General features: G+C 36.6%; 1 long non-coding RNA gene across 1 annotated transcript in view; it reads left to right on the forward strand.

The window, feature by feature from the left end:
• LOC139073717 (uncharacterized) overlaps positions 1–20,545 on the forward strand; it is a 62,809-nt gene that overhangs the window by 27,860 nt on the left and 14,404 nt on the right. Inside the window, exon 4 of the long non-coding RNA XR_011522699.1 lies at positions 8,678–8,730. This is a non-coding gene — a long non-coding RNA (uncharacterized lncRNA). The remainder of the gene's footprint in view (positions 1–8,677; positions 8,731–20,545) is intronic.

The following is a 20,545-nucleotide window of genomic DNA, read 5'->3' on the forward strand; positions in this document are numbered from 1 at the left end:
TAAGGCTGAATAATATTCCATTGTACCTACATGCTACATTTCATCCATCAATACATACTTGGGCTGTTTCTATAACTTCGCTGTTGTCTATAGCATTGCAATGAATATTGGATTGAAGACATCTCTTTGAGATCCTGATTTCAATTCTTTTGGGTGTATACCCAGAAGTGGGCTTTCTTGATCATACGGTAGTTCTATTTTTAATTTTTATAGAAATTTCCATAGTGTTTTATATAGTAGCTGTACCATCTTTTATTTCTACCAACATTATCCAAGTGTTCCAATTTCTCTGCATCTTCGCAATACCTTCTTTTATATAGCCATCCTAACTGGTGTGAGATGATAGCTCATTAAGGTTCTTATTTGTATTTCCCTAATATTTAGTGATGTTGAGTATCTTTTCATATACCTGCTGACAATTTCTATGTCTTCTTTGGGGAAATGTCTATCCAAGTCCTTTGCCCATTTTTAAAATAGTCTATTGTTGTTGCTATTGAGTTGTAGGAGCTCCTTATGTATTTTGCATATTAACCCCTTATCAGATATATGGTTTGCAAATATTTTCTCCCATTCTGTAGGTTACCTTTTTATTCTGTTGATTGTTTCCTTTGTGGTGCAGAAGCCTTTTAGTTTGATGTAGTCCAGCTTGTCTATTTTTGCTTTGTTCCTTGTGCTTTAGTGTCATATTCAAGACGTCATCAGCAAGACCAATGTCAAGAAGCTTTTCTCTTAAGTTTTCTTTTAAGAATTTTACAGATTTGGGTCTTAAATTTAAGTTTCTAATCCACTTTGAGTTTATTTTTGTGTAAGGTGTAAGATAGGGGTCCTGTTCCACATGGATATCCATTTTTCTTTTACATGTGGATATCCAGTTTACATACCATTTATTGAGTTGTCCTAACACTACTTATTGAAGAGACTATCTTTTCCCCCTTGTGTATTCTTGTCATCCTTGTTGAAGATCAGTTGACCATATATGTGTGGGTTTAATTCTGGGCTATTCTGTTCCATTGCTGAATTCCATGGCACATTATAGGATCCTATGCCATGACCAAGTGAGATTTATTCTTAGGATGCAAGGGTGGTTGAACATACGTAAGTCAATTAATGTAATATACCACATTAACAGAATATAGATTAAAATCACATGATAATCTCACTACTAGTAGAAAAAGCATTGACAAAATTCAACACCCTTTCATGGTAAAAACTCCTGACAAACAGGTATAAAAGGAACTTACCTCAACATAATAAAGACCATATATGAAAAGCCCATAGCTATCATCACACTCAACAGTGAAAACTGAAAATTTTTCCTCTAAAATCAGGAACAAGACGAAGACGCTCATACTCACTATTTCTATTTAACATGGTACTGGAAGTCCTAGCCAAAGCAATTAGGTAAGAAAAAGAGAAAAGGCATTCAAATCAGAAAGGAAGAAGTAAAATTATCTCTGTTTGCAGAGGACGTGATCTTATATATAGAAAACCCTGAAGACTCCACCAAAAAACTTAGAACGCATAAATGTATTCAGTAAAGTTGCAGGATACAAAATCAACATACAAAAATTAGTTGTGTTTCTAAACCCTAAAAACAAATCATCTGAAAAGGAAATTAAGAAAGCAGTAGCATCAAAAAGAATAAAATATTTAGGAATAAATTTAACAAAGGAAGTTAAAGATTTGTATACTGAAAACTACAAAACATCGACCAAAGAAATTAAAGAAGAAGCAGGTAAATGGAAAGACATTCTATCTTCATGGATTGGAAGAATTAAAATGTCCATATTACCCAAAGCGATTTACAGATTCAATGTAATTCTTATCAAATCCCAATGACATTGTTTTTAAAAATAGAAAAGTAATCACAAAATTTATATAGAACCACAATAGACTCAGAATAGCCAAAGCAATCTTGAGAAAGAAGAACAAAGCTGGAGGCATCGTGCTTCCTGATTTCAAAATATATAACAAATCTACAGTAATTAAAATAGTATTGGGGCTGGCCCTGTGGCAGAGTGGTTAAATTTGCGTGCTCTGCTTTGGTGGCCCAGGGTTTCACCCATTTGGATCCTGGGTACAGACCTAGCACTGCTCTTCAAGCCATGCTAAGAAGGCATCCCACATAGCAGAACTAGAAGGAACCACAACTAGAATATACAACTATGTACTAGAGGGTTTTGGGGAGAAGAAGAAAAAGAAGAAAAGAAAGAAGATTGGCAACAGAAGTTAGCTTGGAGTCAATCTTTAAAAAAATAAAATAAAAATTAAAAACGGTATGGTACTGGCATAAAGACAGACATTGAGCAGCTATTTATGTGATAAATTGATGTGATTACGTGACTAGAATTTTAACTATAGAAGGAGAAAGTGATTTTTCCAGTTTAAAAACTATGGTATTTTCTTGTGGGCCTATGGAATGATTATTGTCTGATATTTGCTTTCACAGTTCTATGGACTAAATATTCATGACATTAAATACAGTTTTAAAAAGTATTTAAATGCTTAACTGAACTGACTAGAAAATAAGAGAAATTCTTTTTTTTTTCTAACAATTGGCCCTGAGCTAATATCTCTTGCCAATCTTCCTCTTTTTTTTTCCTTCTTCTTCTCACAGCCCCCCAGTACATAGTTTTATATTCTAGCTGTAGGTCCTTCTGGCTCTGCTATGTGGCATGCCTCAGCATGGCTTGATGAGTGGTAATAGGTCCATGCCCAGATTCTGAACCTGGTAAACTCTGGGCCACCAAAGTGGAATGCTGAAACTTAACCACTCAGCCACAGGTGGCCCCAAGAGAAATTCTTAAGGGCCAAAAGTTACCAGAAAATCATGTGTCCTGGTACATGAGCACAGGAAGCTATGCATTGCTGGGCATCTGCCTGTGTCATATGGTCCACAGCATTGCATATAAAGGGCTGTGTGTTCAGGGGACAACAGACAAAGTCTAGAGTCTACACAAAGCCAGGACCTCTGAAAGTGGGTACACTCAATGAAAGGACAATCTAGGGAAATAACCCTAACTTGCCGAAGGAGATTTATAAAATATTATCAATAGCAAGAACATATTTTTAATAAAGATATTCATCTATATTGCTCTGGACACTGATACTGGATGAAAGGAAAAAAGATCTCCCCTGAGAATTCATTCCCCACAGTGGCCATCAAGTGGGTTTGAGGCCAATATTCATATTCTTCATATGGCCCGAATAACACCAAGTCAAATAATAAGATGGTGAACATGTTGGGTGAACTGGGAGATAGATCTAAAGAATTGACAAAGATTGTGTAATGGGGAAAAAAATGAGGTGCAAAATATTGAGAAGAGAGTAAGAATCAAGGCAATCAAAATGTATAGGTCAAGCATTCACCTAATAAGACCTCCCCAAAGAAAGATTTAGAAGGAGGGGTTATAGGAATGGAGTACTGGGCACTACTTGAAAATGCAGCATACAGAATTTTCCAGAACTGAATAAAGATATGACTTCTCAACCCTCAAAAGCCCAACAGATCCTAAACAAAATAAATTACAAGAAATCTATAGTTACAAATATTGTAGTGAAACTGAAGAACATATAAGAAAAAAAAATGGTGTTAAAAGTAACCAAAAAGAAAAGACAAAGTCCTGAATAGGGAATGACAATTAGACTGAAAGCTGATTTCTTGACAGCAACAATATGAGTCAGAAAGGAACGGAAGAATACCTTCAATGTCCCCAGGAAAAAATAGCTTAAGTCAAATACCTGGCAAAACAATCAAGAAAAAGGATGAAATAGAGATTTTTTCTTGTTTCACAAAGATTGAGAAAATTTACAATCAACAGATCCTTTAGGATCTCCCAAAAACTTTAGAAAGAGAAAAGATTTTCTAGGAGGACAGTGTGAGACAAAAGAAGGAACATATAAATCTAGACAAACATTGTCTATAGAAAATCATAACATCATGACCTAGTGTTAAAATGAAAGAAGATAGAAGTAAAACGTTAGAAAAGGTATAATTCGGGAAAAAGCACAATTAAGACATTTACTTTTCAGTAGGAGGGAAAAGATAGAGCAAAGACTTTGTTAAGTTATATAGTATAAGAAATTTCAAGGATGATCATTCTATTAGAAATAGAGTGCTTGCTTAAGGTTAGCAGAGGAGGCAAAATCAACAATAAAGGAGAAAATTATAGAAATATATAGACTCAAAGATACAAAATATGTCGCTTATTTAGCAATATAAATGGACTATACTCTTCTCTTAAAAACAAATTCAGAATTGACTTTAAAATTCTAGTCTCATACTGTTTACAAAAAATACAGATGAAGCATTAGGTTGTAGAAAGTTTAGAATTATAAGAAACGGAAAAGTAGCATCAGATAAAAACAAACTAGTTGAAAATTGTGGGGGCTAAATTAATATAAAAATGTTCTTTAATTAAAGAGCATTTCTGAAAACGTGGATACAAGCTTCAACTCAACAGGGAGGTGTAAACACCAAACATTGTATACACCTAATAATGCAGATATATCTAGAGATAGAGATAGAGGTGTAGGTATGCATTTGACAGAACTTCAAGGAGAACTTAGGGAAAGATTGCAATACATTTCTCGATTAATTGACATAGTAAGAAAATGAAAATAGTAAGGGTACAGAATTTTTCACAGTATCATTAGCAAGTCTGATTTCATGTACATTTACAAAACCCTTCACAGAAGAAGTGGAAAATATACACTTTTTTTTAAAGCACACTTAGTATCTTCTGAAAATTGGCTGTATACCAAGTAATGAAAAAATCAGAAAATTGCAATAACACAAAACAAACAGTCTGACCACGGTGCTCTAAAGTTGGAAACCAATATTATAAGGCAACTTTAAAATCCCATATATTTAGAAATTTAGAAACACATTTCCAAGTGACTCATTTGCCAAAGAATGAATCACAATATAAATTAGAAAATAATTATAAATGAGTAATAAGTAAAATAAAATATAGAAACATAGGATGTGGCTAAAAGAGCAGAGGAAAACTTGTAGCTTTAAATGCTCATCTTGGAAAAGAAGAGAGGTTAAAATTTGTAAGCCAAGTGCTCAACTTGAGAAGTCAGAAAAAGAAAAACAGAATAAATATTAATGAAGCAAAGGGTAACAAAACAACAAGAGATATTAATAAAATAGAAAAAAATGATACAGAGAACTAATGAAGGAACACCACTACCCTTTGAGAAGATTAATAAAATTGACATTGCTTTGGCAAGATTGATCAAGTAATGTACAGACAGTGTTTAAATAATCTTAAGAATGAAAGCAGGAATATTACTATAAATGTTATAGAAATTTAAAAAGATAATTCAACAAGGTTTTGAGAAATTCATGCCAACAAAATTTAAAAGCTTAGTCAAAACATGTTCTAGAAAAATACAAATTACCAAAATTTAATCAAGAAGTAACAGAAAAATTGAATAATTCTATAATTGTTAAAAAAAAAAAGACTGAATCAGGGGTTAAGAATCCTCCCCCAGAGATTATAACAAACACAGACAGTTTTATAGGAGAAGTCAACAGAAAGTCCGAGGAAGAGTTACTTTGATAGTATACAACATCTTCCAGAGAATAAAGAAGGAGGGAATACTTTCCACTCTATTAATGTAACTATTTTAGCCTCAATTCCAAACCAGACAAGGATAGTAAGAAAAAAAAGATAAACACATCAATTTCACTCATAAAAGCAGATGCCAACATTCTAATAAAAGAGGAAACAAACCAGATAATAATTTTAAAAGATAATGCCATCATGTACAGATGTACAAGAGCTGTGATGTTGGTTCCATGTTAGAAAATCTATTGATGTAATTCATATATTAGCAGATTAAAGAATAAAATCTATTCACTTATCTCAATACATGCAGGGGAAAAAATAATGGTAAAACTGCTTAAAGACTAGGAATGGAGGTAAAATTCCATCATCCAGTGAATCTATGCAGACCACCAACAAATATCATACACCAGCGAACTATTAGAAACAGTCTCTTTAAAATCACGAGCAAGGCTTGATGGGTACTGTCAACACTTCTATTACAGATTATTCTGGGCTTTCTAGCCAGGGCAATTAGAAGGCAAAAAAAGCAAAATAAGTAAGAATTAAAAGAAGAAATAGAACTGTTGTTATTGGCAGTTGATAGGATAGCCTAGAATAGAGATCAGCAACCAATGGCCTATAGGCCAAAACCAGCTTGCCACCTGTTTTTGTAAATGAAGTTTTATTGAAACACAGTCATCCCATGCTTGTTCATTTACGTGCTGTCTGTGGCTGCTTTCATGCTACAATGGCACAGCTGAATCATTGTTAGAGACCATACGGCCCTCAGAGTCTCAAATGTTTACTATCTGGCCCTTTAAAAAAGAACAAAGTTTGCCAAGCCCTGATCTACAGTCTAAAATTATTGGAATTAACAAAACAGTTTAACAGGTTGTCAAAACTGTCGACAAAAATTAATTGCATTGCTTTACTTTCATAATAAGCATTTAAAACCTTTATATACATATGTCTATATACACATAGTCACAAAATACTTTTTGAAAGATTTTTTTAATTTTTCACTTTTCTCCCCAAAGCTCCCTATACGTAGTTGTGTGTTTTTAGTTGTGGGTCCTTCTAGTTGTGGCATGTGGGACACCGCCTCAGGATGGCCTGACGAGCGGTGCCATGTCCACACCCAGGATCCAAACTGGCGAAACCCTGGGCTGCCGAAGTGGAGAGCACAAACTTAATGACTCAGCCATGGCGCCGGCCCCACAAAATATTTTTAAATTAGAAATAAAAGTAACAGAATTTCAGAAATCGTATTTGGAGGAATATTATTAAAAATTAGTCAAAGAATTTGAGGATGATCAAATAGATGGAAAGAGAGCGAGCGAGATCGCACTCCTAGGTTGGAAGACCCAGAATTGGAAAGACTCAAGTCTATAATCTCCCCAAATTCAGTCGGATTCCGATCAAAACTGCAACAGAGTTTCTCACTGAACTGAACATATATTTTTAAAAATCTATACAAAAAGGGAAAGGATTAACAACATTTAACACTTATGAAGAAGAAGAAAAGGATTTGTAGAGATTATCCTGTCCAATGACATATTATAAAGTAACAATATTTGAATCAGAATATTATTGAGGCAGAGATAGAAAAACAGACCAATAGCACAGAAAAAGAAACTCAGATAGACACATTTAAATATGGAAACTTGATCTGTAACAAACGTGGCATTAGAGTTTAGTGAAGAAAAGACATATTATTTAGGAAATGGTAGAAGGGAATTGTTTGTCCATAAACACATGCAAACAATTTTATGTAGATTAAAAAATCAATTGTGCAAGACAATGTCTAAAATAGTCTAAGAAGAAAATACTGGACAAATCCTAATGAAACTAAGGTAAGAATTTATTTCATTAAAAAATACACTGCATAAAACATAAAGAAAAAGTTGCTACATCTGAGTGAGCTAAAACTATCTACTTATCAATGAGCTCCATAAAAATACTGAAAACACAAACCATGGCCATAGAGTGGCCATTTCCCACAGTTAACCAACATTGTGTTAGTGTTGCAAATATATAAAGAATCATCTCCAAATTATAAAAAGACAGAAGAAATTCACAAAGAAAAATAACCCAAAAGAGGAAACAAAATGCCAAATAAACTTGTAAAAAATGTGCTCAACTTACTAGTTATCATTTAATGCAAATAAAAATTATAATATGGACCTTTTTACATCCTCCAGATTGACAAAATTTTAAAAGATTGACGATAACAGCTCAGAAGATTTATTCCTTGCTGCAAATATGAATTCATACAACTATGGCAATCCAGTAGTTTAATTCCTAGATATACAACCCCCCCCCCCACCCACCCACCGAAACTCCCAGGTGCACCAGGAAAATTGCACAAGAATGTTTAAAGCAGCAGTGTATCTAGCAACAAATTCCAAGAGACAGGATAAGCGAATGAATCGTCCCTCAGAATAAATCTGCAGAGCAGAATACTGAGTGAATGAAGCAAGGCACTCAACAGTATATACAGTACAATTCCACGAATAAATATCCAAAATCATAGAAGACTAGATGCAATCATGTTTAACACTATAGACACACACACACACACACACATCCATGCATATCTTGTAAAACCGTGAGGAAATTCAAGGGAATGGGCAGTCTGAAATATAGCTCACTGTTCATGCCCTGGGCAGAGGAGGGTGATATTGCTAATGTTCTGTTTCTTATCAGAAGTGACTAGAAGTTGTTCATTAACTTTGTTACTTTGATCTATACATATAGGTTAGTCATACTCTTTGGTATAAATGATACATTTTTATTATACATAGTTATAAAATATTTTTGAACAAACTAGACAAATGGTAAATAAAGATCATCTTCCTACAAAAGGTTAAAAGTTTGATCCTCAAATGAATACCGGTTCATTCCCAATATCACATTCTAACAACTAGAGATTCATTTCCAGACCCTCCACTATAGAGCTACATCACCCTATCTCACCACCGCATATGTGATCATTAGCCATTTTTTGATAGCTGAAAGCTTTGATGTGACATTCAAGCTCTAGATTTTTACATAGGGTAGGCTAAAAAAGAAGAAAAACAAATACCACCACATAGTATTTGTAATTCTTTGTTTTTCAGAGTCACATTGGAAAATGTGCTGTATCCATTAACCTTTTTGCAAAGAGCAGAAGGTAAGCTAGTTAACATTTGACAGCTTCTCAGAGTCTATGGACTTCTAATGAAAAATACGCTGCTACCTCTATTTTCTGTATACCTGTCAGTTGCAGAGTTTGTTACAAGGAGAACCATTACTATCACTGTGTTTTACTTCCCCAATGCCGCATCTTCTGTCAGTAAATATAAACTGAGGGAGATCTTGACTTATTACCATATGCATTTTAATTTTCTCACTCAGTAATCTCATATTGACCAGTTGCTTGCTAACGGTTTATTCTGTGCATAGCAAATACATTTTGCTGTTCTGGCATACTGCTTGATAGTGATCCTGCAGCATAGCCCAGAGTTAACTATCTTTCCTTTAAACACTAAGCAAGAAAAGGCTAATGGAAACAACACATTCCTCTCTGGCCTTGGCAATTACCCAGCATGTTCCCGTAATCACAGAATGATTAAAAATGATGATGGCATCATGGAATATTTGTGCAAGGGACAACAAAGATGCAGGTGCAGTAATAGTAAGATGGTGGCAGAGTCCCAAAAGGAAAAGGTGAGAACAGTTTCCAGCCTAGAGTGTAATCCATCAGTAACTGGATGTCCTCTCTGGCATATAATTAATAGCTTGGGATTTCACTCAGTAATTGACTGTTACATAAGCCTTTACCATCGCTGATAGGTAATTCAGAAGTCCCCCGAGCTCATTGTCAATCCTGTACAAATGCAGGCGACAGAGCCCACACTCTTTCCCAATTTCTTTCTAAGCTGTCCATACCTGTCTGCATGACTCTTAGCATTTGTATCAGTTAGGATGATTCCAACTTCAGCTAACAGCCTTAATTAGCTTATATAAGAATGTATATTTCTCTCACGTGAGTCCTCAAGTGAGTTTCCAAGGTTAGTTAATTCCACTGCTGAACAATATCAGTGAGGACTGAGGTTTTTCCTGTCTTTTCACTCCCCTCATCCTCAGCCTCTTGACATTTGTTCTCAGGCTTGTCCCCTCCAATCATGAGGAACTCATGTATTATGGCCTCAGATCATTTCCAAACAATTGAAAGGCAAAAGTTGGTAGATTCAGCCTTTTATTTTTTAATTCTTTTCAAGCTTTGTTGAGATATAAATGATATATAACATTGCATAAGTTTAAGGTGTACAATGTAATGATTTGATGTATGTATTCATTTTGAAAGCATTGACACAATAAGGTTAGTTAACACATCCATCACCTCACATAGTTACTATATTTTTTGTGTCATGAGAACTTTTGAAATCTACTCTCCTAGCAAATTTCAAATACACAATACAGTATTGGTAACTATAGTCACCACGCTGTACATTATATCCGCAGAACTTATTTACCTTAAAACTGGAAGTTTGTCCTCTTTGATCATCTCCACCCATCTCACCCCTCCCCTGGCAATCATCAGTCTGCTCTCTGTTTCTACAAACTTGGTTATTTTAGATTCCACATATGAGTGAGATCATTCAGTATTTCCTTTTCTCTGTCTTACTTTTTTCACTTAGCATAACACCCTCAAGTTTCGTCCCTGTTGTCGCAAATGGCAAGATTTCCTTCTTTTTAACAGCTAAATAATATTCCATTGTGTATATATATGTGTATATATATGCATGTGCATATATATATATGTGTTGTTTCTTTGCCTTGGCTATTGTAGATAATGCCAAAATGAACATGGGAGTGCAAATATCTCTTATGCTATTTCGTTTCCTCAGATATATACCAAGAATTATATTGTGGAATTGCTGGATCGTAGGGTAGTTCTATTTTTAACTTTTTAAGGAACCTCCATAATGTTTTCCATAGGGGCTACACGAATTTACATTTCTACCAAGATTGTACAAGGGTTCCCTTTTCTCTACATCCTCACTAACACCAGTTGTCTCTAGTGTTTTTGATTATATCTATTCTGATAGGTGTGAGGTGATATCTCGTGGTTCTGCCTTGCATTTCTCTGATGATTAGTGATGTTTGAGCATCTTTGCATGTACCTGTTGACCATTTGAATATCTTCTTTGGAAAAATGTCTGGTCAAGTCCTTTTCCCATTTTTAAATTGGATTAATTGTTTATTTGCTATTGCATTGTATGAGTTCCTCATTTATTTTGGATATTAACCCCTTATCAGACATGTGGTTTGAAAATATTTTTTCCCATTTCGTAGGCTGCCTTTTCATTTTGCTGATCATTTCTTTTGCTATACGAAAGATTTTAGTTTGGTGTAGTTTCAGTTGTTTATTTTTGGTTTTATTACTGGTAATTTTGGTATCATATTCATAAAATCATTGCCAAGACAAATGCCAAGGATATTATTTTCTATGTTTTCTTCTAGGAATTTTATGATTTCGGGTGTTACATTTTGGTCTGTAAGCCAATTCTGAGTTAATTTTTGTGAGTAGTATAAGGTAGGGGTCCAGTTTCCTTGTTTTGCATGTATATACCCAGTTTACCTGCCATTTATTGAAGAGACTGCCTTTTCTCCATTTAGTATTCCTGGCTCCCTTGTCAAATGTTAGTTGACTATATATGCATGGGTTTATTTGTAGGCTCTTGATTCTGTTCCATTGATCTATGAGTTTATTTTTATTCCTGTATCATACAGTTTTGATTATTATAACTTTGTAATATAGTTTGAAATTAGGAAGTATGGTACCTCCAGCTGTGCTCTTCTTTCTTAGGATTGCTTTGGCTATTCAGGGTCTTTTCTGGTTCCATAAGAATTTTAGAATTTTTTTTCTATTTCTGTAAAAAGTACCATTGAATCTTGATAGGGATTACATTGAACCTATAGAAGGCTTCGAGTAGTATAGAGATTTTAACAATATTAATTATTCCAATCCATGAACACAGAATAACTTTCCATTTATTTGTGTCTTCAATTCCTTTCATCAATGTCTTGGAGTTTTCAGTGTAGAGATCTTTCACCTCCTTGGTTAAGTTTGCCCCTGTATATTTTATTTTTTCTGATACTATTGTAAATGGTATTGTTTTCTTTATTTCTTTTTGCAGATAATTCATTGTTAGTACATAGAAACACAACTAATTTTTGTATGTTGGTTTTGTAACCTGCAAGTTTTCTGAATTTATTTATTAATTCTAACAGCTTTTTGGTAGAGTCTTTAGGATTTCCTAGACATAAGATCATGTTATCTACAAACAGAAACAATTTTGCTTCTTTCTTTCTGTTTCAGATGCCTTTTATTTCTTTTTCTTGTGTAATTGCTCTGGCTAAGACTTGCAGTACTATGTTGAATATAAGTGGTGAGAACGGGTATCCTTGTCTCATTCCTGATCTCAGAAGAAAAGCTTTCAAACTATCATTGTTGAGTATGATGTCAGTTGTGTTTCCTGATCGGATGTTACCACTGGCTGGACTCTGTGTTCTGGCTGGGCCACAGGAAATGCTTTGCTGTCATAAAAAGCCTCAATCTGTGCTCCATGATCAGGTAGGGTTGCAAAGTACACCCCTGAGTTGGGCAAGGACCCTAGCTGAGCTTTGTAATCAGGTAGGCTGCTGGCCATGCTCTGCTGGTGGATGAGGTCACTGTTCAGGCTCTTTCATTGGGAGGGGCCTCCAGCAGTATTCTGCAGTTGAGTTGGGGTAGAGACTGTGCTCTGTGGTTGAGTGTTGTCAGTGTTTGGGATCCTTCCTTGGTTGGGTCCTGCAGGCTATGCTTCACAATTGGGCAGGGCCACTGGCTGTGCTACCTGCCTGGGCCAGGCCACAGGCTGCATTCAACAACCTGGCAAGGCTGTAGGCTGGGCTCTTTGTCTGGGCAGTACCATAGGCTGGCTTCTGAGGCTGTCCGGGGTCACTGTTCAGGCTCCTGGTTATGCAGGGCCAGAGGCTATACTAAACAGTTTGACAGTACTGCTGACCTGGCTCCCTGTCCAAGCCTGGCTGTAGGATGGGCTCTTCCGCTGCCCAGATCTCTGATCAGGCTTCCTGGTCAGTGAGATTGGAGGCTATACATAATATTCAGGTGAGGATGTGAATTTGCTTCCCTTCCCAGGAAGGGCTGTAGAACAAGCTCTGCAATGGACCCTTCTTTTTGGTTGAGGACCCAAATCGAGCAGAACTGCCTACGGAGTTCCCTGGTCAGACAAGGCCACCAGCTTGGCTCTGCAGATGGGCAGAGTTGCTGGCTGCAATCTCTGCTCGGACACTGCTGTGTGTCACCATAGGATACACTCTGTGGCTGCCCAGGTTCTCTTCCTAGGCTTCCTGGTCAGGCAGGACTGGAAGATCTACTCAGCATTTCGGCAGGACTTCAAATTTGCTTCCCTGTCTCGGTTGGTTGTAGAACGGGCTCCATGGCCAGTATGGCTTGTCAGCTAGAGAACTGAATCAGGCAGAGCTCCCAACCGAGGTCCCTGGCCAGACAAGGTCACCAGCTTGGCTCTGTAGATGGGCAGAGCCACTGGCTGGGATCAGGCACTGCTGCAAGGAGGAATGCAATCTGCCAAGATCCCAGTGCTGGTTGCCCTAAGCCCTGCCCCCTCTTTTCCTTCTCTACATGATCCCCAGTGGTCAAGCCCTGCAGATTCCCCTAGTGATCTCTGTGAGGCAAGACCTGAGATGCCTCAGGAAGCATACTTCAATGCTGGAGGAGCTAGATGTCCACCTTGTGCTCTCTTTTTCCCACTGGAAAAACCATAGGCCCAGGGCCTCTGTCAGTGTGGTACTGTGCCAACCTGGGAGAGGGTCAGTGCGGTTAGAGTGTAGCAGCAGCTCTTACCCTTCGAAGAGGTCCTTCTCGGTCTCTGTGTTCCAGGTGTGCTTCAGCCTCACTTCCAGTTTCTGAGATTTTTCTCAATGGTGTCTTGTCTGTGGATAGTTAATGTTGATCTTCTTGTGAGGAGTACCAAAGTTGAGAATGACCTATGCTGCCATCTTGATGATGTCACTCCATCTAGACTCAGTCTTTGTGCATTTTTTTTTTTAGATTGGCACCTGAGCTAACATCTGGTGCCAATCTTTCTCTTGGTTTTCTCCTTCGTCTTCTCCTCGAAGCTGCCCAGTGCGTAGTTGTATATTTTAGTTGTAGGTCCTTCTGGTTGTGCTATGTGGGACGTCGCCTCAGCATGGCCAGATGAGAAGTGCTATGTCTGCACCCAGGATCCAAATCAGCAAAATCCTGACTTCTATTCTGAGAAGTGAGAGAGATTCTGTTAGGGTGGGAGGACTGATTCTTGGGAAAATTTTTTGCTTTGGAATTGGGTCAGGTGATTCAGAATTGGGTCATCCCCATTCCTATATGAATCAACAATAGTATAAATGGATTGATTTAGGTTGATTAAGATTTACTCCCTGACCTGCTATCCGCTGGGCAGGGATGCAACCCCTGCTAAAAGGCAGGATCATCTGATATAGGAACAAACTCAGGATCCTCTTGGGCAGATGGTTATTAAGCTAGCAATCAAGAATGCTTGCCACAGAAATGGAAAAGGTTTCTAGAACTTTCTATGCAGTGCCTTTACCTAAATTTATATAAAACTCAAATCTTTTCTATTCATTTGACTATTATATCTATTCTTTTCTTAATGGTCCACAAGAGAAAAATTATTGTAATCAGTTCTGATGATATATCCTAAAGTCTCTAAGTCCTTCAGTAAAATTGTTTTTTCTCCTATTATTTCCTACTTAGATTTAAGCAGAAGAATGTTTTAGTTTATAGATTTTTTGTAAAAGACCTAAACAAAGGAAAAAATCCAATATTCAGACACTTTGTAGTATTTCTCAGGGAAGATATTTAGATTTCTGATTGAAGGGAGAGCATTGAACAGAAGGAAGAAATCACAATTTTTTAAAAAAATTCAGCATTTAGTGAAAGAGAGATCCAATAGGAAATCTAGGAAGAGAGATGGGACAGAAATTTGGCTAATATCTATTCATTATTCTTATCTCATCATTTTCTTACATGGAAATATATACTATAATCTTTCTGTGGGATTTGACAGTAGAGAAAATGTGTAACAAAGACCCTGCTAAGTTTCTAGAAATAATTTTCTGCATTTGCAAGCATTCTTTTAGGATCCTGTTAAGTTCTAAGTGGACCAAAATGTGTATAAAGGGGAAGAAATCTAAGGAAAGCAAACTAACATTTTTGGAGTACCTGCTGCATGTCAAGTGCAAGACCAGGAATTTTCATATGCCTTTTTAAGTGTTCTTTGCATAATAGACTTGAAAAAACATGAATGATTACTCATGTTTTATTTGGAGAAATAATTTTTCAAAGAAATAACGTGATTTGACCTATTGCTCACAGGGGCGTGTGTGACAGAGTTGAGAATCCAACAAATGTCTCTCTGTCACACAGTCCATCCCCATCCCAGGACACAGAGAGTACCATACCAGCCCTCTGCCCTAACCTGCCATATTACCAAAAAAGTCTGGGGAAAGAGATGAAACAAGCAAAAACACTTAGAAAAACGCTACTTTGTGTGTACAAAGATTGGTTAAGTCTATGCATTAAATAATAGAAATAAAGGTGAAGGGGAAATTTGCTTTGTTTTGTCAAAGAGATCTTTGTACAGAACCCTGGAATCAAATTTCTATGCTCCTTAATTGCTGCAAATAGTATGAAAACAAGAGGCAAATATATTTTTTTAATATCAGAATTAGATGTAGACATTTCCTGCTTTTTAGAACACACTCTTTTTTTGTGTCTATAGTTACATAGCTCATACAGTCTTGTAATGGAATATACACTTTTTGAAACGTGAAAATGTAGGAATACTTACCTTCTAAGATAGACTGTTGAGAATAGAGTGATGGGGAGAGTTGTCAGGGGAGGGAAGTGATGGTGGTGATGATGGAAAAACACCTTAAGGGGAGGCCGCCTCGGGCACTAGTCCCACAGTTTTCACATTGTAGTTCAGTGTGCGAGTGCCAGGCTGCTCACCACACCACAGCAGGAAGTGTGAATCTGAGCACCACCAAAAGAGGGATTTTTCCCTGTGTCTCACAATTACTGAAACACCTGCACAGTGAAATGTTCCTTATTCAAAAAACAGTATCTGAATGTGCTCTTAATTCTCAGGTCCACAGAGTTTGTCAGCATGACGTATACTGTACTGTAGGAAAACATACATAAATAAGGTAAATATTAAAAATAACTTAAAAGATTGTCAAGTAGATTATTGGAGAGTAATGCAAATGCATGAATAAGGGTGCATTCATTTTCCTACACGATTTTATTTTCTTCATTTGCTAATTCCATTAGATATATAAAATATAATGACAGAGAACTGATACTGGAAGCTATTACATGTAGGCAAAACAAATTTAAACTATAGAATTGGAATCCAAAATACAAATAAAAGTTACCTGGAAAAAGAGAAGAAGATCATATAAAAAAAGCACTAGGGTATTGGTCATTTAGAGTTTTCCTCCACTAATTTTAAGTTCTAATAGACTAATGTAGACAATAGAGATAATTTTCTTGGCATGTAATTAAACTGGTCAGGCTGAAAGCTTTCTTATCTGGTGACATGTTGCCACCATGAAAGTCAGTGGGGAGGTGTCCTCCACGTTCAAGGAGATTGCATCATTAGGAGTGCATTTTACCTATTTTATCTCTCTCTGTGGCCCTTCACCTCAAAGTTATTACATATAGAGAAAGTGTTTTGTAGAAGACAGGGGTGGAAGAGTTCTTTCTAGGTTTCACTATATTCGATCCAAAAGGTCTTTCATTAAATTATCTTACCTGGAAAGAGTCAGAACCACCCCTTGTGAGGCAATTGCTCTGTACCATTCTGTGGCCCTGAGCACCTTAGCTTGATTTTGTAGACTTTCGTACATATTAGTTTTAGAATGTAAATTTTACTGGAGACAGTTTCCTTGTCTCTTTGGTTCATTCAAGAAACAATAATTGAGCATGTGACAAATGTTATAGGAACAAAAAGATGACCACTGGTGGTCTCACTAAGGAGAAAGATAAGACAGTGAATAATGATGATCATACCAGGAGAAATATGGACAAGAGTAATGTTTCAAAAACACAAATTCAGTCATATCAGATATCTGATGAGGAAATGAAGAGCAGAGAGTTAGCAGCTGAGTTCAAGGATTGGCGAAGATCTCACAGATGCAGCTGCATTTAGGATGAGGCTTAAAGATAGGCATCCAAGGGAAAACAGGTGTTTTGAAATAAAGAAAATTGGTGAAAGTACCACATCATGATAACTATGGCATGTCTAGAGAACTGGCAGAAATTCACTAAGTCCAGAGCAGGATGTGCAATGCTAGAAATTTGCACTTTATCCTGAATCCACTGGAGAATTATTAGGCGCGACAAAAGTAGATTCTCTTGGTAAGAGGATATGATCACTCCTGTGGTCCTGTGGTCACTATGAACTACGTAAGGTCAATCAGTCTGACTCCAAGTAACAGAAAATGTATCTAAGCTCATTTATAGCTTAGAGATGATTAATTGGCTCATAATCAGCGTTAGGGTAGAATCTCTGTGTGCGTTCAGTCAGGGTTTAAGCTCCATTTCTCTCAAGTCCACACTGACTTCCTCCATGAGTTGACTTTTCCTTAGGTTGACTCCTCTCAAGGTACAAGATGGCTGCCAATAGTAACTAGGACTGCATACTTACTCTTTCACATTTGAGAAGAAGTGTTTTTTTCCATAATTACTAAACACCAATACTGAGGTTTTTTTATTAGGCCAACTTAAACATTGCATCATTATGCAGATGAGACCACACATATTGGTTCATGTCAATCAGAATCAATGCCTAGAGCTGGTAGTCACATTGATCTTAATCATATTAGGGGAAAAAACACAATGAGGGAGACTTGGCTTCCAAAAGAAAATTATAAATGTTATTTAAAGGAAGGAGAGGGAAGAAAGGATGACTGCTGGGTAGGCAATCACTAAATGTACACAAAAGAATATATTCTCATCATTCTCCAGGCAAGAAATACAAGAACTTGAATTTATACATTGGAAGTAGAAATAGGGAGCAGTGAAAAGTTTTGAAAGCATCAACTGATTAAATTTGACAAGTGTAGAAAAGAGAGAACTAAAGAATGACTCCAAGGTTTGTGGTTTGGGTGAATGGAAACTTGGTAGAGGCGTAAACTAGTAGAGGGAAATCTAAATATGGATTGTGCAGACCTCAGCCTGTGCATCTCTTCTTTTCCAACTTCATGACCTCATTCAAGCTCTCCTTTATCTCCAGCCCCAAACTCTCCCTTCAGCCCCACGCTTATATTATCACGTTGTCTACTCAGTAGCTTTCCTTGAATGTTTACAAAACACAGACAATTCATCTGGACCAAAGCAGAAATGCCCATCCCCTTCTCTTCCAACTAGCTCTTGTCTCAGGGTCTCTTCCTTGGTAGGGGAAATAAAGCAAGGATTAAGTTTAGAAAAAGGAGAAAAGGGTAATATTATGAGTTGTTTGGAATATATTGGGTTTAAGACGGTTGTGTGAGTCCAAACTGACATGCTTAACAAACGATTTACTAAATGGATGTGGATGTCTATGTAAAGATCTTGACTGAAGACAAAGACAGAGATAAAAGTAGAGATTAACAGTAATTTAAACAAAGGTAATGAATGAGAACAGCAGGAGTAGATTTATTGAGTGACAGAGAAGAGAGCCAAATACAGAATTTTGACAACATTAAAATTAAGAGATTGATTGAATAAGATTAAAAAGTAGCACTGGATTCTGAGCCAGAAAGAGATTGTAAAGTAATGGGAGTGAGAGTGTCAGAAAAGAGAGAGTGGTCATCTACATGTTTTTATATAATAAATATTATTAAAAAGCATATCTGGGAAAGAAGTGGGATCTTTTAGATAGAATGATAAGGGAAGTCCTCACAGAAGAGTTGATAATTGACCCTAGACCTAATTTTAAAAAGTAAGAAGACATTCAAACTTTTGGAGGAAATTTTTCCAGGTAGTCAGAATAACAAGTGAGGTGAATTTGAAATGAGTAAAGAATGAAAAGAAGACCAATATGGCTGGAGCATGGCTGGAAATACCTTCTAGAAAGATAGGCACAGATCAGAGCAAGGGAGAATTTATCGGCCATGAAATTTAGACAGTAGACTTTACTCCAAGTGTGATGGGAAGTTGTTGAAAGGTTTTGAGTAGAACACACCATGATCTGATTTACATTTTCAAAAGAATTTTCTGGTTCTTACCTGGAGGAAATTCTACAGAAGGAGAAGAAAGAAAGGTGGAGATGAGTTAACCAACTACTGCAAGAGTCCAGGTGAGGATGATGGTGGGATGACCCAGGAGGTTTGTGGTGGAGAGGTGAGAAGTGTTTGTATTCAGATTCTATCCTGAAGGTGACAGTTTAAAGTACTTTCGAATATGGAGTGGAGAGAAAAGGAGGTGTCAAGGGGGCTATAGGCTCTGGCCTCGATGTGGAACACTGAGACAAGAGCTAGTCAGTAGAGAGGGGGATGGACATTTCTGCTTTGGCCTAGATGAACTGTCTATGTTTGTATAAATTCAAGTAAAGCTCTTGAGCAGACGGTGTGATAACGTAAGTGTGGAGGTGAGGGGAGAGTTTGGGGCTAGAGGCAAAGAGGGACTTGAAGCAGGTCATGCAGTTAGAAAAAAAGAGGCACACAGGCTGAAGTCTGCACAACCCATGTTTAGAGTTTCAAACGATAAGAGAGATCCCAAAAATGAGACTGAGAAGAAGTCATCTTTGTGGTAGGAGGAAGACACTTGCTCTGAATGTGTTACCTCAGTGGCCAAGTGAAGACAGCGAATCAAGTAGCAGGGAGCATCTTTTATTTTAAATGCTGCCAAGAGCTCAATAAAGAGAAGGAGCAAAAAACAATCATTAAATCTGAAGAATCCAGTGAGAGCATTTAAGTGGGTTGTTGGGAATAAGATGTGGATGGAAAAGATTATGCAAGAATCAAAGATAGGAATTGTAGAAAATAGACACATAAATCTTTTTTTGATAACATTTCCTACAAATGAGAGCATAAAAATGAGAGTTTAAAGGGCTGCAAAATCAAAGGAATGCCTTTTTTTAAAGTACAAGAGATGGTAGAGCATGCTTATATGCTAATGGAATTTTCTTGTAGAGAAGGATAAATTGATGATGCAACTTCAAAATCGTTATGTGGACCAGAAAGGAGATGTCAGTCACAATTGGAGGGCGTGGCTTAATTGTTGGGACAATTCACCCATTTGTGGAGGAAGGAAAATAACTCATGGACATAAATTGAAATAGATTGTTAGCTTTTTAAAATGAGAAATGATTACATTATCTTCTAAGTGCTTCTGCTTTTATCAGAGAAGCAAGAATCAGGTCATTAGTTGAGAGTAAGGAATTTATTTGGAAGATAACTAATTTGGTTATTGGTTGGAAAGCATGGCACTAAAGTTTCTATTGAAGTTTACAACTAGCCAAATTATTATTAGAGATGCACTTGGATAAGATACCAAGACTAGAGTTAGCAATATGACTGAACTAGGAAAAATTAAAAGACTATAATATAGTTAACATTGAGGTTCTGGTTAGTTCTCTCTACAGTTACCATGCTCCTTGCTCTCTCTTTGTTTCCCCATATCTCTACTTCTTTTTTTTTCTTCTTTAAATCATCTTTTCTGATAGAGCATTAGCAGAAAAAATGTGAGAGACTAAAGGTCAGATCATTTTATTTTCATGAGAAATTTTTAGAGAAATGTTTTTCTGGAGAGATGACTCCTAGAGGATATTGTACTCTAGACTTATTTGTGGATACGTTTTATCCATGCTAAATTTATCTTCTTTAAAAATAGGTAATAAAATGTTGTTTTCATCCCTTTCTAGTTATAGATT

This window comes from Equus przewalskii, chromosome 9 (assembly GCF_037783145.1).
Source record: "Equus przewalskii isolate Varuska chromosome 9, EquPr2, whole genome shotgun sequence".
In the NCBI taxonomy this organism is placed as follows: Eukaryota; Metazoa; Chordata; class Mammalia; order Perissodactyla; family Equidae; genus Equus; species Equus przewalskii.